Source organism: Nomascus leucogenys, chromosome 8 (genome assembly GCF_006542625.1).
Source record: "Nomascus leucogenys isolate Asia chromosome 8, Asia_NLE_v1, whole genome shotgun sequence".
NCBI lineage: Eukaryota > Metazoa > Chordata > Mammalia > Primates > Hylobatidae > Nomascus > Nomascus leucogenys.
In genome coordinates this window covers 7,290,147-7,310,959 of record NC_044388.1, presented here as the reverse complement: position 1 = coordinate 7,310,959, position 20,813 = coordinate 7,290,147, and the positions used below count along the sequence as shown (strand labels likewise).

General features: G+C 37.3%; 1 protein-coding gene and 1 pseudogene across 1 annotated transcript in view; both read right to left on the bottom strand.

The window, feature by feature from the left end:
* Positions 1–20,813, bottom strand: part of SLC9A9 (solute carrier family 9 member A9) — a 598,822-nt gene that overhangs the window by 245,852 nt on the left and 332,157 nt on the right. The window lies entirely within an intron of this gene.
* On the bottom strand, positions 16,154–17,243 carry LOC105740108 (annotated as a pseudogene).

The window sequence follows — 20,813 nt, the reverse complement described above, 5'->3', positions numbered from 1 at the left end:
AAGATGGATTCTAGCTCACTCCTTATACTCAAATTACAGAAAAATAATCAATTTAAAGGAGAAAAGAAAACCTACTTATGAATTATTCAATAAGTCATCAGTAATTTTGTACATAATTTTTCAATCAGGAAATTTTATAAGAATTGTTTGTATTAGTAAAAACCTGGAAACAAATATCCATAATATAAGAAATAGTTGAACAAATTATAGTATAATACATTCATGTAACAGCCTATATTTTAGGAAGTTCTACATGAACTAGTATAGAAAGATATCTAAGATCTATTGTTAAATAATAAACAATTAAAGGAATAAAGGATAAATCTGAGTATTAACATGTACATATCCATGTAACTTTCACTCACTTTATGGACTTTTGCATAATTTTAATTATAATGAGGATAATTTTAATTATGCAGATGCCCATAGAGTGAAAGTTATATAAAATTTCTTGGATAAAATTCCTGACATGAGTTGTCCTCTGACAAAGGGTATACGTTAATTTTTCTTTTTAAGCATACTAAAAGTCTTTCCTTCAGAAAGAATGAACCAATTTGCATTTTTACAAATGGTGCAGAGGGTGCCCTTTTCCCCATACTCTTGCCAAAGTAGTTTTTATCAGTTTTTAAAAACCTTTGACAATATGATAGAATCACTTATTTTAAATTGTAGATGGTTGTTGGCATTTTAAAAAAGGCTTCTTTCATAGCAATGCAACAGTACTGATTAGCACTCCTTTGTCTATTTATATCATGTAACAACATTTCTTTGAATGAACAGTCTTCATAATAATTTCCTTCTTGGGGCATTTAATGAGAATGATGGGTGTAAATCATGAGAAGTGCAAAAACAACTTCACAGTCATCAGCAATGCTTCCCGTGTCACCAACTGCTTAGCCTCCACAAATTCAATTTTGTTTCATATGCCAAAATCTCCTGAAGACATGTTTCAAAGGGAGAATCTATACAGCAAGGCCAGCTGACAGAACCAATTTGACTGTTAGGACTTTATTGCCTGAGTCTGGCCCTAAGGAGTAGGTGATCACTGAGGGAATAAACTTATTGGTCAATTTTGGATAAAATTTTAAAAAATGAAAAAAATCTTCCACCCCAAAGCCAATAATAATAATCACAGTAACAACACATTTCAAACTAGTCAATTCAGTGTTCAATATAAATAACTTCAAATCTACTTCCTCCCCACTTAGGGTCAGTAAAAAATAACTTGACTCAACTTTTTATTTATCTGGTACAGTAAACATTTATTTTGTTTCCATTACTTCACAGTTTGTGAACATTTGGAGAGGACCTAAGTTAAAAGTAATCTTTGCTTAGCAGGGCTTTTGTTCAAGGGGCAGAGGGGAAGCAAGTTAATAGTGCAAACAAGACTGGGGAAGTATTTAGACTGCATAAGAGGACAATCTGTGTTTAAAAACTCTGAAAGTTCATGGTAACCATTCATATGTTAATTAAGTGACTTTAGTTAGCAAACCATGTTCTCTGAAGACTTATTGGATACTATGCTTTTTATTGAGTTACTGTATTTACTAGAAAGTAAAAAAAAGTCATATCTATTTTATAAAATATGTTTATCACTAATTCTGATTGACCTTTTTCTTCTATCCACACACAAAAATGTAATTTTACCATATTATTATGGTTCATGGGGAAATATTACAGCAGTTCAATATACCTGGCTAATACTAATTAAATTCATGTGAATTCCTCAACATAGCTTTTATGAGGCTCGACACAACCTACTGACTTTCATCTACTTGTCCATGAAATGCACTGAAATTCATTGAAACTGAGATGTTAAATAATCTCAAAACTGCAATGAAAATTAAATGAAATGGTTATTTTCTTTAGAATTTTATCTCAGAATTAATCTTGGCTTATATTTTCATTTTACTTATAAAATTTGTCTTTATTCCTAACTGGGAGCTTTCTATACAGAATATCTCAGATTTCATTTTTATATACTATTAAGTATATCTATAGCTATTTTGAACAAAGCTGGCATGTAGGTGAATAATTTTTATTCCTGCATTGGGGAATTTGAAAATAAACATTACAATAAATGCTATTGAAATGATAAACCTTTGCTCCTAGGATTTAATTTAATTAATATTTTGGGCTAAGTACGGGGACTCTATTGATGGTGCAGGACAAAGTGGGGCTTTCTGGGCCCCTCCCATTCTTCAGGGAGTGTGGCATGGAAACTGTGTCTAGAAGGGGAGATTCTCAGTGTGGTTGGGGGTACTAAGTGGGGCAGGGACTGCACAGCAGCTGAGGGCCTCTCTTTTACTCTCATGCTCTCACGGGGGCTGGTGGTCTAGGAGGCCATCTGGACCATAACGCCTACCACCCTCTTGCTGTAGCCAAATTCACGGTCATATCAGGAAATGAGCTTGACAAAGTGGTCATTGAGAGCAATGCCAGTCCCAGCATCAAAAGTGGAAGAATGAGTGTCACTGTTAAAGTCAGAGGAGACAAGCTGGTGCTCAGGATGTCCAGGATGCCCTTGAGGGGACCCTCCAAAGCCTGCTTCGCCACCTTCATGATGTCATCATATTTGGCACAGGTCTCTCCAGATGGCAGGTCAGGTCTCTGACTGATGTTGGCAGTGGGAACATGGAAGGATATGCCAATGAGCTTCCTGGTTCAGCTCAGGGATGACCTTGCCCATGCCTTGGCAGTGCCAGGAGATGCAGGGATGATGTTCTGGAAAGCCCTGCAGTCATCACACCATGGTCTCCTGGAGGGGCCACCCATGGTCTTCCAGGTGGCATTGATGGCATGGACGTGGTCATGAGTCCTTCTATGATGCTAAAGTTGTCATGGATGGCCTTGGCTGGGAGGCTAAGCAGTTGGTGACACAGGAAGCATTGCTGATGACTGTGAAGTTGTTTTTGCACTTCTCATGATTTACATCCGTCATGAACATGGGGGCATCAGAGGAGGGGGCAGAGATGATGACTCTTTTGGCCTCCTCGTCTAAGTGAGCCCCAGCCTTCTCCATGGTAGTTAATACACTGGTGAACTCCACAACATAATCAGTGCCAGCATCGCCCCGTTTGATTGGGGTAGGATCTCGCTCCTGGAAGATGGTTATGGGATTTCCACTGATGACAAGCTTCCCGTTCTCAGTCTTGATGGTACTGTGGAACTTGCCATGAGTGGAATCATACTGAAACATGTAGGCCATGCAGTTGAGGACAGTGAGGGGGGTTGTTGATGGCAGCAATATCCACTTTGCTAGAGTTAAAAGCAGCACCGGTGACCAGGTGCCCAATACAGCCAAATCTATTTACTCCGGCCTTCTCCTTCACCGTAGTGTCTCAGGGATGCGGCTGGGGCTGCACGAGAAGATGTGGCTGTCTATTGAATGGGAGGAGAAGAGAGCTGCTCCTCGGATTTTAATTTTCACTCAGTTCCAAGTACTCAGGAAATGTGTTTGAGGTGAACCCAATAATTCTCATGGGCTGTAGAGGTGGCACAGGAGATGAATTATAATAATGACCTTTACCACCAGAACATAAGGATTCAGAAGGCTTTTTTTGCCTATTAAGGCCACGGTTCCCAAATGAGGCTTCCTTTGTAAAGTTGAAGATTTACAGTTACGTATCGGTAAAGTGCAATCTTTGGAGATCCTTCTATATTTAAAGCATTATAGTAATGTCAATATTACTACTTCTAAAATAGTAAAAATGCTAATGAAATTCCTATTTTTTTAGGACCTAAATTGTACTAAGAAATGTGTTAAAAGATTTTACATACTTTAATAACAATTTTTAAAAACCTTTATGTTATAAAGTCAACAAAATTCAGGAATTGGTAATGATATTCCCATTTTACCATTGGGAAAACTACATTCAAAGGCATTAATGCACTTGCATTAACACAATAAAGGGAAGAGGTCAGTTGTCCTGAGTTTTGTCCAAGTCTCACACCATTTGTGCCAGACTAGGCAGCCTCCCCATTGTATGAGATTCAGGCTCTGGAGTGGCAAGATGTTTGAATATTTGTAACACTTTCAAGTTTGCAAAGCATATTTTCATACATACATCTTGTTTGATCATCAGAGCAAGTCAGTGGTTGGCAGGGAAGATATCAGTGACTCTGACCATATTTTTTCCAGATTAAAAAAAAACTTAAAAGGTAAATTTCTTTCTACCCAATTAGTGGAAGCAACAGTGTGTGGCTTGAGGAGGGGGATACTTATCCTCTCCCAAATATCTATCACCACTCACCCATCCAAGCCAACCCCTCCTACACTCATTCTCTCTCCCTGCCCCCAAAAAGCAAAACCAAGGTCTTGCCATGTATTTGAAGTTTTAAGACAAATCCCTTTCCAAATAACCCTCTTTTCAACCCAATTTCTTCTTCAGAGAAATTCTGTTTTGCCCTGTGCCCTACAGTAACATGATAATGATTACATATAGCTTTATATATGCATACAAATTATACATATAGATTATGTATATGCCTAGAGTAAGACAAATGTCATCCAGTTTGGCAGGCTGGGCCCCAAATCCAACATCAGATTCTTCAAGTTGTTTAGGACTATCCAGTCTCTGTAGTAGACTTAAGTGTTCAGAGAGCTGCTCTTTATCATATGTTTCTTTGTTTGAGAATTTTGGGGTTCCCTATGCACTCCTACTTGCTACCCAGCCCTCTCCTGTCTCTTATATTTCATTGTCTTCTTTTAAACTTAATCTTGCTTTTTAAAAACATGAGAGGTTCAAAAGCACAGCCTATAAAAACACAACAAAACACATTTTAGGAAGATGAATAGGCATCATTAAGTGAGTAAAGTTAATATAGGACATAAACGTAGTTACAGCTACAAGGAATCGAGCTTCATTAAACTGAATAAATACTGTAGCTAGATTTCCTTGAAACCCTCAAGCTTATAACTTAAGGGGAAGGCCATTTTCTCTGAATTTGCTTAATTACTTTAGCCAGTAAATACTGATAATAGTATTCCTATTTCTGGAAGTTTTCCACTTTGGACTCTTCCCTTTAAAAAAAAAATTTTGCTATTAAAGTAAAAGTCATTACAGGATTTTGTAAGGTTGCATTTAAGTTAATATACCATTAAGTTAAGAATAGCTTCTCATGTTGGCACCTTCACAGAGTACTTATCAAGATACTGCTCAGAGATATTGGTCATGAAATAGATGGGCCTTAGATCCATTTTGATGAATTTAAACACAGGTACACATATGCACACAGAATTTAAACCATAAGACTTCAAGAGTAGAACTACTTTGTAATGTATATAGTCCAAACATCCATCCAATGCTTGACTGCTCCTATACTCTTGTTGAGGGGCTGCTCAACCTGGAACTGAACGTTGCCAAAGGCAGAAACCTCACTACTTCCTAAGGAAGTGAATGGCATTTTTGGATCTATGTAACTGTTAGAAATCCTTCCTTATGTTCAGCTAAAATTTGGCTATTACTTTCAACCACTTCTCCTATTTCTTTGGTTCACAGAAAAATGAGTCACATAGGGTATCATTTTATTTTATATTACTTGGCTCTAACAGCAGAGAGGGGCTTTTTATCAGAATAGTTGCAGCAGTAGGCAATTCCACAGTTTAGGCAGCAACTGCCACTTTTCATTCAACAGTCTTATTAGTTTTCAAAGTAAACATTTCGCTGCTGTGAGTTTGTGGCTGACATATGAGGTCTTGAGTCTAGAATATCTGCAAAGGCTGGGGGACTCTTTTGGAGGACACTTATTTGAATGTAATGCTGGTTACATTCAAATAAGTGTCTACCAAAAGATTTTCTCAGTAAATCTAATAGTACTGGTCCTTTGAAAAAACAAAAGTTGTAGAATAACACAATTAGTTTCTCCGTGGTTTTGCCAATAAGTACTAACTAAAGAAAATTGCCTAGTTGAAACAATATATTTTCTGTGCAGAAATTAAAATTGTGTCTTTAAAAAATCCCTTAATGAATAAGCCAAGAAAAACATTGATATTAATATTAGGTACTGGTATGGAAAATTCACACATTATCACATTTTTCAAAGGTTAACAGTCCCTTTCCTGCAACTTTTTTTATTTAGCTATTCCTGACCTCTTTCCTTATTCATCTTGTGCATATTATCTGAAGATTTTATTTTTTAGAGCAATTTTAGGTTCGTAGCAAAATTGAGAGGAAGGTACAGAGATACCCCATATACCTCCTATCCTGACACATGTACAGCCTCTCTCATTACTATTATCATTATTATTATTATTTTATTTTTATTTTTTGAGACAGAGTCTCGCTCTGTCGCCCAGGCTGGAGTGCAGTGGCACGATCTTGGCTCACTGCAAGCTCTGCCTCCTGGGTTCACGCCATTCTCCTGCCTCAGCCTCCCGAGTAGCTGGGACTACAGGCTCCCGCCACCATGCCCGGCTAATTTTTTGTATTTTTAGCAGAAATGGGGTTTCACCATGTTAGCCAGGATGGTCTCGATCTCCTGACCTCATGATCTGCCTGCCTCGGCCTCCTGAAGTGCTGGGATTACAGGTGTGAGCCACTGTGCCCGGCCCAGCCTCTCTCATTATTAATATCTCTCATTAGAGTTGTGCATTTGTTACAATTAATGAATCTATGTTGAAGCATCATTATTAGCCAAAGCCCATAGTTTACATAAACGTTCACGCTAGGTGTTAAACATTACTTGTGTGTCTTTTTGTCTTTGTAATTAGCCTATGCGAACTAAACTCAGGTGGGAGTATGAAGAATACATGTCTTAGTTCTGGCTTCTATAATAAATATACCATAGACCGGGTGGCTTAAACAACAAACACCCATGTATCACAGTTCTGGAGGTTAGGTAGTCCAACATTAAGGTGGCTGCAGATCTGGCGTTGAGAGCCCGTTTCCTAGTTTGCAGATGGCTCTTTGGTTGTATCTTCATATTGCTGGAGAGCAGAGAGAATGAGCAAGCAAGCTCTCATGTCTCTTCTAATAATGGCATGAATCCCACTAGTGAGGGCTCCACCCTCATGACCTAATTACCTCCCAAAGGCCCCAACTCCAAATACCATTAAATTGGGGGTTAGGTTTCAATATGGGAGATAGAAATATGCAGTCCACAGCAACACATGAAAAAAGGAAAGATTTCTAATTATGTTTTTTTAAGGTGTCTGCATTGAATACCAAAATCCTAGCCATTGCCAGTCAGATGAGTAACAACTGTTTAAGATGTGACTGAGGCTACTCCACTCCATCCACTATGAGAACCACGTGCTCTTTCTAAATTAACATTTACCGCTGGCAACAAACAGAATATTAAGTCCCAGCTATCTAGAGATGTGTTTGATCTCTTCATGCCAACCCAATCCCTTGATAAAAGTATTGCAAACTAAAATACGTAGGATTGAGAACATTATTCAGTGATGTTTCATGATCAGCCGTTACACAGTGGAATGCATTAGATCATCAGGACAAACACAAAACACTAGAATCAAACCGGTATTCATTCAAGCAGGCTTTGTCACCGCCAGTGCTGCACCTGTCTGAAATAACACTTAGTTTCATAACCAGCTCGAAGATTTCAAGAGCTTACTTGTTTTATGTTATGTTATTCTCAATAAACATTTTCATTATGTTAGTGTATATTGAGATTCCTTTGAAAAACTTTCTGAATTCGGTAGTTTTATATATTCTACTGTAATGGTACAACAGTAATCAGAACTTCTCAGAAAAATTTCTTTTACCACATTTCCCCCATCTCCAATTTATGAGGAAAAAGAATAAGAGGACTAATTAAACTGATTTACTATTTAACCTGACCAAATTCATTGCTCAACTTTTCCTTTTGCTTTTGGGTCATCTCTTGGGTAAGATACAAAAGTAAATATTTTACAATTTAGAAGGTGAAGAGGCACAGATGCTTTTCTTGTGTATTTCAGCAAGATTTTTAATGTAATAAATGGAGGACATAGCACTCAACTTTACACTATATGTAAACAGTGATATTAAAACTCTTAATTTTTGTTCTACAGGTGGTTATAAATTTACTTGATTTAACTAACAAAGAAAGTAAAAAGCTACAACAAACAGTTAAAAATCATTGTCATTAGGCAGATGACTTTGAATTCAATTTCTGATCTGTGGCAGAGTGGACTATGGAAAGGCATGCAATAGAAAGCTTGAAGCTTAGAGTAGAACATTGATTCTTCGGGACATGATAAGAAATTGGAGAGTGTAGAAGAGGCTTTATAAATCAGAGAAATCAATGAAAATGGAAGACAAAAAATATATTACATTTGGATAATGTCATTCAGTTGGAGAATAGACTATCAGATAATTTTTATAAAGGCATGGTTATAAATAAATTAATAGCTGATGAAAATTATGTTTGCTTGACTTGTTCCTTTGTAATGGATACTTAAAATACAGTGACTGTAGATGGTCAGTGTTTATATTAAATTCCAGAAAATTCTTATTTTACACCGATTAAGTTTTTTGAGCTTTCTTTTGATGAGATTTATAAAGCTCCCCTCTGTAAAGCCTCTGTGTTGAAGCTACTGCACACCCTTGACAATATAGGCAAAATGCCAAAAATTATAAATTATTACAGTGTAAGAGTGTATTTCTCTTTGTATCCAAGGAAGAAAGTTATATTTCATATAAAGACCATGCATGCATAAAACAGCTCTGAATGAGAGCTTTAGCTCTCACTTATTTCTGTGGTTTGGGGTCAATTTTGTTTTTGTTCCAATCTGTTTAGGTCCTTCAAAGTTACCCTACAAAAGATCCTGAGAAAGTGCTCTTGTATATGTGTATTTACGATGATTTTCAAAAATTAGTTTATCTGCAAAAAAATTATACACATATATCTGGAGAAAGACTGTACTACAGATATGTGCTAGAAGCTCTTAGTCTCCACGCTCTAGATTAATCCTCTCTTTGTTCTGTAAAACATACTGTCTAATGTCCTCTACACACTAAATGCTGACGCTTAGTAAGTTGCTTTCCAGTGTGCCCAGGTAACTTCTGCTTCCACCACATGAATTTTATGCTTAACGAGAACCATGCTTGTTCCAAAATTTGTTTATGTCTACTTTAAATTGATACTTGTAATTGCATAATTTGTATAAATTAAATGTGAATATGAAGGGAAGTTGATGTTTTTCAAAAAACTAAGTTAAATATGCAGAAAGACTTGATAAAATTAAGTTGCTTAGAAAATATTACTAAATTAGTAGTGAGCAGGACAATTGTAAAATGTTGCAAAAATGTATATCCAAATACAGACGGATTCTTACATTTGCCAATGTCTTTAATCTCAAAACTAAAGCAACAGAAAAACTAGAAATTCTGGTTATTTGTGGTGTACTTTGTGAAAGAAAGGCAACTAAGAACTGTAATATTCAAAGAAAAAGCATTGTCTTTATTAAAAGATTGGAAAATTAATATATAATTTATAAGTGGAAATTAAATACTTGAGATATTTGTGTCATTTTATGAATGATTCTTTGCTTTAAATGACTTTTCCATTAATTGGCTGGTTCTGATCCTGTGTTGGATAAAAGCACCTAGGCTCTGAGTGTCTATTATTTCTCTACTTCAGTTTTTGAAAAATATTGAAAAAATTTCAAATTTAATTTTTTCATCCGATTCTTATTACGTCTTCTTGTACCTGCTTCATATTACTGACATTCTCCTTTATCTCTTTAAGGATATTAATTATGCTCATTTTAAATTCTTGGTGCATATGTTCCAGTAATTTTGCTTCATGTTTATGTTCTATGTTTAGCTTTTGGTCTGCTTTCTACTGGTTGTATGCATTGAGCATCCTGCTGTTTTGGCCTGTGAGTCACATTTTCTTGGGGTCAAACTTGTTAGGTAAGGTGTATGGGGAAAGGCCCATATACACACTGGAATATCCCCTCAGTAATTTTCAGAAGGAAAAGGGTAAGCTCCAGGGTGGAGAAAAGTTTTAACACAACCAAATTTTTGACCATCAATGTCTGCCTGTTCACTTCTCCAAGAAATTCCTGTCAGGAATTTGTCTTTAAATCTTTAGAATGAAGCAACACTGAAAAGACACGATTTCTTCAGATCCTCCATCTTCCGTTAGCCCAGAGAATTTGGGGGTGCAGAAGATCGAGAAAAGAATGTCCACGGGCAATTCTCGCACTTTCATCAAGTTGTTTAGCCCCTGACACCACAATGGATGCCTTGGGCTGGTGGAGTGGGGGTGGGCGGATGATCACCCCAAAACAGTGAGGTAAAGAGGGGAAGGCAGAAGTTAAAATCTTTGCCTGAATCTGTCTTCCTACTTCTGTTTCTGGCTGCTGTCCAAGCTATGGCCATCCTTTCCCTTGCCCCCACGACCTTTAAGACAACCTTGGCCTTTCCAGGTGTTCTCCTAGTTAATTATTACTTCTTCAGCTCCCAGCTTCCTCTCAATTACGCAGTCCCTCCAGGTTTAATTGGGGAGGAAGGAGCCAGCAGCTGAAGCTATTTGCTATCTCGTCAGCACTGATTTTTGTATTCTTTTTTGAAGTTGGAATTGCTGATTGAGAATGATAAATGGTATTGAGGTGTTCTCTGCAGGGAAATATGCTCAGTTTAATTTGAGTCAAATTACAGCCCGTGTTAGGAGTACTAAGCCAAGGCTCAGTGGCCTACGAGGCAGACCACTTGAGCAGTATTAACTCAACAGCGTATTACCCCAGCAATACTGGAGGACCTCGTCCAGACATAACTGAGGGTATGATGTAGTATGTGTTCTAAGCCCTCAGCCTCTCTGTGAAGTGGCACACCCTCCTTTCCTTGGATGAAGAAATCATTCATTTCAGATTTCTTGGGACTGACCTGTTTTCAGACACTTTGCTCTTTTATCTGCATCTATACATAATTGTGTCTTTCCACCATTTGTTCTATATTTGGTCTAGAAAAAAACAGTCATTCTACCCAAAGACATATCATTTCTTATACGCCTTATACTTCAGATGCTGAATACCCTGGAATTTCACCGCCTGGTAAATCAAACTGAATACTCCAAAAAAGGGTAAAGTCCCAAAACAGGCAATTTTTCAAACAACATGTATGGATAGCCCCAAAACTACTCTGTAAGCTCAGCAAGAGCACCAACCATATTTGTTGTGTTTGTCACTGAACCTCAACTCACAGCACAGAACTTAGCATATCATAATGCTCCATAAATATCTGCTGAATAAAATTAATAAAAGGCAACTCTCAGGAATTGCTTGGTGGCACTGAACGTTTGTATAATCATCCTGCACGGAGATTAGGAATATGTAATAAAACTTTATAGGATCTAAAACCTTGAACTGAGCAATTACACATACTAGAATTTATCCTGAGGAAATAATGTAACAAGTAGACATAGATTTACGTTTAGGTTGTTAACTACTTAAAAAGAAAAGGGTGGAAAACCACCAAAACATATATCAAAAAGAGAATACTTAATACAGGTATACTACAGGAGATATTGTGGGTTTGGTTCCAGACCACTGCAATAAAGCAAATATAACAATAAAATGAGTCACACACAATTTTTGGTTTCACAGTGTATATAAAAGTTATGCTTACACTATACTGTAGTCTATTAAGTGTACAATAACATTATGTCTTAAAAACAATGTACATGGCTGGGCGTGGTGGCTCCTGCCTGTAATCCTAGCACTTTGGGATGCCAAGGCAGGTGGATCACAAGGTCAGGAGTTCAAGACCAGCCTGGCCAAGATGGTGAAACCCCATCTCTACTAAAAATACAAAAATTAGCTGGTCGTGGTGGTGGGTGCCTGTAATCCCAGCTACTCGGAAGGCTGAGGCAGAGAATTGCTTGAACCTGGGAGGCAGAGGTTACAGTGAGCCAAGACCGTGCCACTGTACTCCAGCCTGGGTGACAGAGCAAGACTCTGTCTCAAACAAACAAACAAAACAAACAAAGGAAGAAATGTACATGTCTTCATTAAAAATGCTTTATTACTAAAAGATGTTAACAATCACCTGAGCCTTCAGTGAATCATAATCTTTTTCCTAGTGGAGGGTCTTACCTAGATGTTAATGGCTCCTGACTGATAAGGCTGGTGGTTGCTGAAGGCTGGGGTGGCTTTGGCAACTTCTAAAAATAAGGAAACAATGAAGTTTGCTAAATTGAATGACTCTCCTTTCCTGAAAGATTTTTCTGTGGCATGCGATGCTATTTGCTAGAATTTTACCCACAATAGAACTTCTTTCTAAATTAGAGTCAATCCTCTCAAACTCTGCGGCTGCCTTATCAACCAAGTTTACGTGATATTCTAAATCTTTTGTTGTCATTTCAACAATGTTCACAGCATCTTCACATGGATTTTCTTGAAAATCCATCTCAAGAAGCCACTTTCGTTGCTCATCCATAAGAAACAACTCATCTGTTCAAGTTTTATCATGAGATTGCAGCAATTCAGGCTGTTTTTAATTCTAGTTCTCTTGCTATTCCTACCACATTCGAAGTTACTTCCCCCACTGAAGTCTTGTATCCCTCAAAATCATCCATGAGGGTTGGAATCAACTTCTTCCAAACCCCTGTTAATGCTGATATTTTGACCTCCTTTCATAAATCACAGATGTTCTTAATAGCATTTAGAATGGTGAATCCTATCCAGAAGGTTTTAGATATACTTGCCCAGATCCGTCAGAGGAATCACTTTCCATGGCAGCTATAGCCTTGCAAAATGTATTTCTTAAATAAGAAAGTCAAAATTACTCCTTGATCCATGGGCTGCAGAATGGATATTTGTTAGCAGGCATGAAAACAACATTCGCCTCTTTGCACATATTTATCAGAGCTCTTGGATGACTAGGTGCATTGTCAATGAGCAGCAATATTTTTTAAATTTATTTTTTATTTATTATACTTTAAGTTCTAGGGTACATGTGCACAACAGGTTTGTTACATATGTATACATGCGCCATGTTGGTGTGCTGCACCCATTAACTGATATACCTAATGTCATTTACACTAGGTATATCTCCTAATGCTATCCCTCCCTCCTCCCCCCACCCCACGACAGGCCCCGGTGTGTGATGTTCCCCTTCCTGTGTCCAGGTGTTCTCATTGTTCAGTTCCCACCTATGAGTGAGAACATGCGGCGTTTGGTTTTTTGTCCGTGCAATAGTTTGCTGAGAATGATAGTTTCCAGCTTCATCCATGTCCCTACAAAGGACATGAACTCATCCTTAAAAAGAGCAGCAATATTTTGAAAGGAACCTTTTTTTTTTTTTTTTTTCTGAGCAGTAGATCTCAATGGCGGTTTCTTCAAAGAAACCATGCTGTAAACAGATGTGCTGTCATCCAGGCTTTGTTGGTCCATATAAGAGCACAGGCAGAGTAGATTTAGCATAATTCTTAAGGGCTCTAGGATTTTCAGAATAGCAAATGAGCATTGTCTTCAGCTTAAGTAATCAGCTACATTAATCCCTAACAAGAAGGTCAGCCTGTCTTTTGAAACTTTCAAACCAGGCATTGACTTCTCTCCAGCTATGAAAGTCCTACATGGCATTTTTGTTCAATAGAGGCTGTTTTATTTACACTGGAAATCTGTTGTTTCGTATAGCCACCTTCGTCAATTAGCCAGATCCTCTGGATCACTTGCTGCAGCTTCTACATCAGCACTTGCTGCTTCACCTCGCACTTTTATGTGATGGAGACAGCTTCTTTCTTCAAACGTCATGAACCAACCTTGCTAGCTTCAACGTTTTTCTCTGCAGCTTCCTCGCCTCTTAGCCTTTGCAGAACTGAAGGGAGGGTCTTGCTCTGCATTAGGCTTTTGGCTTAAGGGAATGTTGTAGCTGGTTTTATCCTCTATCCAGACCACTAAAACTATATCAGCAGTAAGACTGTTTTGCTTATTTTGTTATCATTTGTGTGTTCGCTGGAGTAGCATTTTAAATTTATTTAAAAAACTTTTCCTTTGCATCAATAAATTGGCTGTTTGGTGCAAGAGGCCCAGCTTTTGGCCCGTCCTGCCTTTTGACACGCTTTCCTCACTAAGCTTAATCATTTCTAGCCTTTGATTTCAACCCAGACATGTGCAACTCTTCCTTTCACTTAAACACTTAGAGGCTGTTTTAAGGTGATTGGTTAGCCTAATTTCAGTGTTACTGTGAATAGGGAGGCCAGAGAGGAGCAAGAGAGATGGGGGAATGACCAGTTGGTGGAACAGTCAAAACACAGACAACTATTAAGTTTGCCATCTTATATGAACACGGTTCATAATGCCCCTAAATAATTACAATAGTGACATCAAAGGTCGTGGATGACAGCTCATCATAACACATATAATGAAAAAGCTTAAGATAGGGTGAGAATTATCAAAAGGTGACACAGAGACATAAAATGAGCAGGTGCTGCTGGAAAGATGAGGCAGAGAGGCTTGCTCCAGGCAGGGTTGCCACAAAATTTCAATTTGTAAAAATTGCAGTATCTGTAAAGCACAGTAAAGAGAAGCACAATAAAATGAAGTACGACTGTCTACAAAAGGCATTCCACTTCTGAAGGCTCACCAGCATGTACGATGTTTTCTACAGTTTTTTTCCCACTAGATACTGTATCACATAGAGGAAGTTCTTCCCTTTTATACCTTGCCAACTATTTTTAAATTAATATGTCTTGAATGTTTTCTATTAAATGCGTTTTCTGTATCTACTGAGAGATTATTTTCTCTTCATTTGTTAATGTAGTAAACTATACTCACAATTTTCTAATATTATTCTTATATTCCTGGGATAAATGCGGGTTAGTCATATGTATTTTTTTACACTGATGGATTTGGCTTGTTGATTGTTCACAACCTTTACATCTCTGTTTATGAGACTGGCATATATTTTTCATTTTTGTTACTGACATAAACTGATTTTCATTTCTGGAGTATTATCCTAGCCTCATGAAATGATTTGAGGTGCATTTCTCTTTTGTCTTTTCTCTTTCACGGTTTGTATAAAATTGGAGTGATCTATTCCTTGAAAGTTAGGTAGAACTCAACTAGGAAAAATTCTAGGCCTTGTGTTTTTGGGTGAATGGATTTTTAGCTACTGACTCAATTTCTTGAATGATTGCAGGGCTATTTAGGGTTTTTTTCTTCCTTCAGATAGTTTAGTCAGTTATACACTTCTAGGAAATTGTCCATTTAAGTTTTCTGACGTATTTTCATAAATTGTACATGACACGTTCTTACTTTTTAATCTCCACAGCACCTCCAGTCATGCTCTTCTCTTACAGCATTGCTTATTTTTGCTCTCTCTCTCTCTCTCTGACTTATCAAAATTGTCTATTTTATTTGTCTTTTCAATGACACAACTTTTGACTTGGTTAATCCTCTTTATTTCAGTTTTGTTATCTATTTCTTTTTATTTCAGATTTTATCTTTATTTTTTGCTAAATTCTGCATTCTTCGGATTTGTTCTGTATGTTCTTTTTCTAACCTCTCACACTGGTACCTTAACTCATTAAATTTAAGTCTCTTGTGCCTTTTAACATAAACATTAAATGATATAAATGCCTTAATTTCAATTAAATGCTACATTTAATTAGCTGCATCTGGAAAATTCGGGTATGCAGCTTTTATCGTATTTATTTTATAAAATTAATTACAATCAAGCAAATACATAAATCTGCTTTTAAAAATTAGAGCACTACTGATGACAGAGTCTCCTTTGATTACCCTTCTTTGCTTCCTGCCTCTCCTACCCTATGTAAAATATTTTTATTGAGAGAGGTATATTTATTAAAGTAGTAGTGTATTTTCGTGTGTTTTAAAATAGGTATCATTCTGAAAATATGCTGAAGAGTAAATTTGCTGGTCATAGGTTTGTACATGATTACTTTGAATAGATACTACAAAATCGTCCTTTAAATGAGTATATAATTTTTCATTTTCTTGGGTAGTGTGTTAGAATATCTGCTTTCCTAAAACTTACCAATTCCTAATCTGATCAACTTAAAATTTTTTTCAGTCCTATGAATATTATCTTATAATCATTTTAATTTGTAGTCCCTGATTAATAGTGAGTTTGAGCAATTTCTGTTTATTGAGTAGTTGAAATTCTTGTTTAATAAATAGCATGTCAATTTCTTTAACTATTTTTTTTTTCCTTCAGCAAGGGCTTTATTTATCAGAAGGGCATTACGCTTGACCTCCAAATTTGGCTGACAATTTATTGATGAGATTCATAACCTTTGGGTTGCTCTGGTATTTTGACATATTTGCTGGGTTCTGAGCCACATCCTGGAAGGCCACCATAACTTCTGGATCCTGCATGGCGGCAAGAACCTCTGGATCACTAAGAATTTCATTGAGTCCAGGCATTCCGGCCATTCTAGGCATTCCTCCAGGAACATTACCAGGCATTCCCCCAGGAAAGCCACCTGGAAAAGAGCCATACTGAGCTCCTGACTGTCGTCTGGCTTCTTCCTCCCTCTGGGCTCTCTCATGCTCTTCTCGAGCCTTCTTAACTCGTTCTATTCTTTCTTTGATCTCTTGCTCTTCACGTTTTCGCTCATACTTTCTCCGATGTTCTGCAATTTTCTGTGCGTTAGGTTGAACTTCTTTCAGCATTGCACTAGCATCTTCATCATAATCCAATTTAGAGGCAAGGGCAAGATCATGGGCTGCTTCTTCCCAGTGGCCTAGAAGTCTGTGTGCTTTCCCCCGCCACTTGTAAGGCTGAGCTGAATCAGGATTTATTTCAATGGCTCTGTCACAGTCTTGGATGGCAGCACTTGGCTTCTGTAATTTGACGAAGACAATGGCCCTCTTGGCATACAAAATGGCCAAGCGAGGATTCAGCTTGATGGCATCTGTAAATAAGTCAATGGCTTTCTGGAGTTCACCATCATTTAGGGCTTCAATAGCAGCCACTTTTTTATCATTTACCTGATCCATCATCTCCTCCATTATCTCTGCATTTTCATCTCCCATTTCTTAAGGAGCATCAGTGTCTGGTTCAATCACACCTTCTTTATCAATTTCTAGATCACCTTCCTCACTTGATGGTTCGTCTGCCTTTAAGTCTTCCTCTACCTTCTTCCTATCAGGTTTTTCTTCCTTGGTATTTTCTTCTGATTTAGCTTTCTGAGTAGCAAGGTGGTACTTTACCTCCCATGCTCTCCACCCACTCCCTCAGGAAGCGCATTTCCTCGGTGTGCAGAATGCTCGGATCCTGCTTACACATTTTCACAAAGGCCCGAAGCTCGTTCACTTTGCGGGGGTCCATGGTAGGGAGGTGGTGGGTGAAGCTGGGGGGCTGCGCCCCGGTTCCAGGCCCAGGCGCTGGCTCAGTGTGACCACACAGAAGGGGCTCTTTAACTATTTTCTTTAGATTTTTGTGTAATATTATTTGTTATCTATTGAGTAGATATTATGGAATGTTTATAATTGTGAAATATTAAAAGATACAACAAATATCCATATGCTCCCCATAGAGTCAAAGATAAATAACATGACCTTTATATTTCAGAATTGCTCTTTACTCCTCTGGGATTCCATCCCATCCTGTTCACCGCTGCAGTAATTACTATCCTAAATTTTGTGTCCCTGATTACCTTGCTTTTCACTATACTTTTATTGCATATCTTAGTATCACAGAACAATGTATTATTTGGTTTTTTGTTTTTCAAATTTACATAAGTGAAGTAATGCTGCACATATTGCTCAAAATTTAGTTCTTGAGATTCACCCACATGGTTTGGCTATAGTTATGATTAACTCATTTTCCTTGCTATATGGTATAAATAAGTGGAAATGTGTTTCCACGTATCTATCCTATTGTTGATGGACATTTTGGTTGTGTCCAGTTCTTTGCTATAACAAACAGTGGAACAGTGGAACTTTGACTCTTCTTGTGCTTGTCTCCTGATGTGCATAGGAAGCACTTAACTAGACGGTATTTACTAGGGGTGGAATTCCTGAGTCACGACAACACTTCTACCTGTAGTATGTAAACAAATGTTCCAGTTGCTCCACATCCTTGCCCAAACTTGACATTTGTTGATTTATTTATTCATCCAACAAAAGCAGCTGAGGACCTACTGTGTGCCAGCTACTGTTGTAGGTGCTGGAGGTGCAGTAGCGAACAAAACTGACAAGAAAACCTGCCTTTCTGGAACATAAATTATGAGGAAGAGCCAATAAACAAGTCGAATAACTCAAAGATCTAGTATATTAGATAGTTACAAGAGCTAAGGTAGAAAAAGAAAGCATAAAGGGAGATAAAATGTTGAGGTAGGCTTTGAAATTTTAGGTAGTGTACAACAAAGGTATCACTGAAAGGAGGCTTATTTGGCTTTTTCTTTCCCTAAAAAAAATAAAACAGTGAGAGAGCAAGCCAGGTGGACATTTGGAAGAGGGACACTCTAGTTATAGTGAAGAGCAAGATAAAGACCCTGAGAAACATCAAGGAACCTGGAAATGTTGGAGCAAGAAGTAGAATGGAAGAAGAGGAGACCAGTGTGGGAATCAGGAACCAGGTGACCTAGGAATGTACAAGACTTAATGATGATTCTGGCTTTTAGTTTGGAAGAAGAGAAGGCACTAGAGGGTTTTGAGGAATAAAGCGACATGATCTGATAATGCTTTAACACCATCATTCTAGCTACTCTATTAAGATAGGCCTAGAGAGGGTCAGGGCTGAAGTAGAAAGGCTGGTTAGAAGGTTATTGTCATAGTCCAAGTGGAAGATGTTAGTGGCCTGGACCAGCGTGGGGGCAATGGGGCTAGTGAGAAGAGACACAATTCTGTATGTATTTTGAAAGTAGGGAGAGGTGAGAGGATTTTTTGAAGGACCAAAGTTGGGATGTAAGAGAAATAAATAAGACATCTGCATTTTTGGCCTGAACAAATGGAAGAACGGAATTGCTCCTAATGAGGAAGTTAATGGTTGAATAAGCTTTTGGGTGAGTGGGAGGAAAGGGGGAGGCAATTTTGGATGTGTGAAGTTTAAGATGCATAACAGATATAGAAGGCAAATGGATATGCAAGACTACAGATTAGGAGAGGACTCCAGGCTGGAGCTGTATATTTGGAAACTATCAGTAAATAAGTGGTATTTAAATTCATGAGTCTAAATCAGATCATCTAGGAAATGAGTATAGATAGAAAACAGAAGTCATCCAAGGGCATCCCATAGTCATAATTCCTAATATAGTGCTATGGACTGATGTTTGTGTCTCCCTCAAATTCATATGTTGAAGCACTCACTAATCCCTACTGCGATGGTATTCATTTGTGGGAGGAAGTAATTAAGTTTGAATGAGATCATGAGACAAAGCCCTTATTATGAGATTAGTGTCCTCATAAGAATAGACTTGAGAGAGCGACCTCTCCTCTGTCCATCATGTGAGGATACAGCAACAAGGTAGCCACCTGCAAACCAGGAAGCGAGTCCTCACCAGATACAAATCTACCAGCACTTGGATCTTGGATTTAGAGTATAGAAATGTAAGACATAACTTGTTTAAACTACCCAGTGGTATTCTGTTATAGCAGCCCAAACTGATAAAGATAGTTAACAAATAGATCTTACAACATGCCAGCTCCTGTTATAATACTTTACACACAAACACATAACTCATTTAATTATCACAATAATTCCATTAGGTAGGGAGAATCATTAGCCTCACTTTACAGATGAGAAAACAAAAGCCCAAAGAAGTGCAGTGGCTTTCCCAAGAGCACAAAACTAGTATATGGATCAGGGATCTGAACCCAGCTAGTCTGACTCCAGTCTGTGCTCTTAACCTTGTACTATATATTTCATTTTTCCTAATCTAGTAATTGTGGTTTAATTTGAACTCCCCACAGGGCCACTGATGTTGAAAATTTTATGATATACTGACGGCCATTAAGATTTCCTCTCCTATGAAACACCTGCTCATTTATTTTGCTGATTTTTAAATTAATGGGTAGCTTATCTCCTATCGAACTGAAGTAATTCTTTATTCTGGACACTGATCCTTTGATAGTTATATGTCAAATGGCGAATTTTTCTCCTGTTTGTGACTAGAATTTATATCATTTTAAATTCTTTAATTCTTTAAATTAAAATAACTTTGATGAACAAAAGTTCTTTATTTTAAGGTAGTCAAATTGACCAATCTTTTACAAATTTTTGTGCTTTAGAATTCTTTCCAAACTGAAATGATAAAGACTCTCTTCTAAACATTTTATGATTTTTGTTTTTCATATTTAAATCTTTAATCAAATCTAGGTAAATAAATGAAAACTAATCTATACTTATAGAGTCAAGATAGTAGCTACCCTTTTTCAGGGAGAAGGAAGGGGTCACTAAAAGGGTCATGAAGGGGGCTTCTGAGGTGGCTGGTAATGTTATACTTTGCGATCTGGATGCTGATTACACAGTTGAGTTCAGTTTGTAAGAATTCAATAAGTTCCATACATATATGCACTTTTCTTCATGTATAATTCAATAACAAGTTTAAAAAGTAAAATCTGACAGTCTTTCCCTTTTGATGCATGAGTTTAATTCATTTACAATTTTGTTTACTATTGATATATTTGAATTTATTTCTACCACATGCTTTCAAATTACTCTGCTTTTTTCTACACTTTTATATTTGTTGCTGTTTACATTTCCTGCCTTCTTTTGTATTGATTAATTTTTTCTTTTTTATGTCTCCTCTGTGTAGAAAGTTATATATTCTATTGTGATACATGTATTTTCCTTGGGCGGATTACTCTTAATATTCCTTATAAGTACTCAAATTCCTTCAATCTGTTTGCTCTTTATTTTAATAATTTGTTTCTTATGTTTTTGTTTTCATCTTTC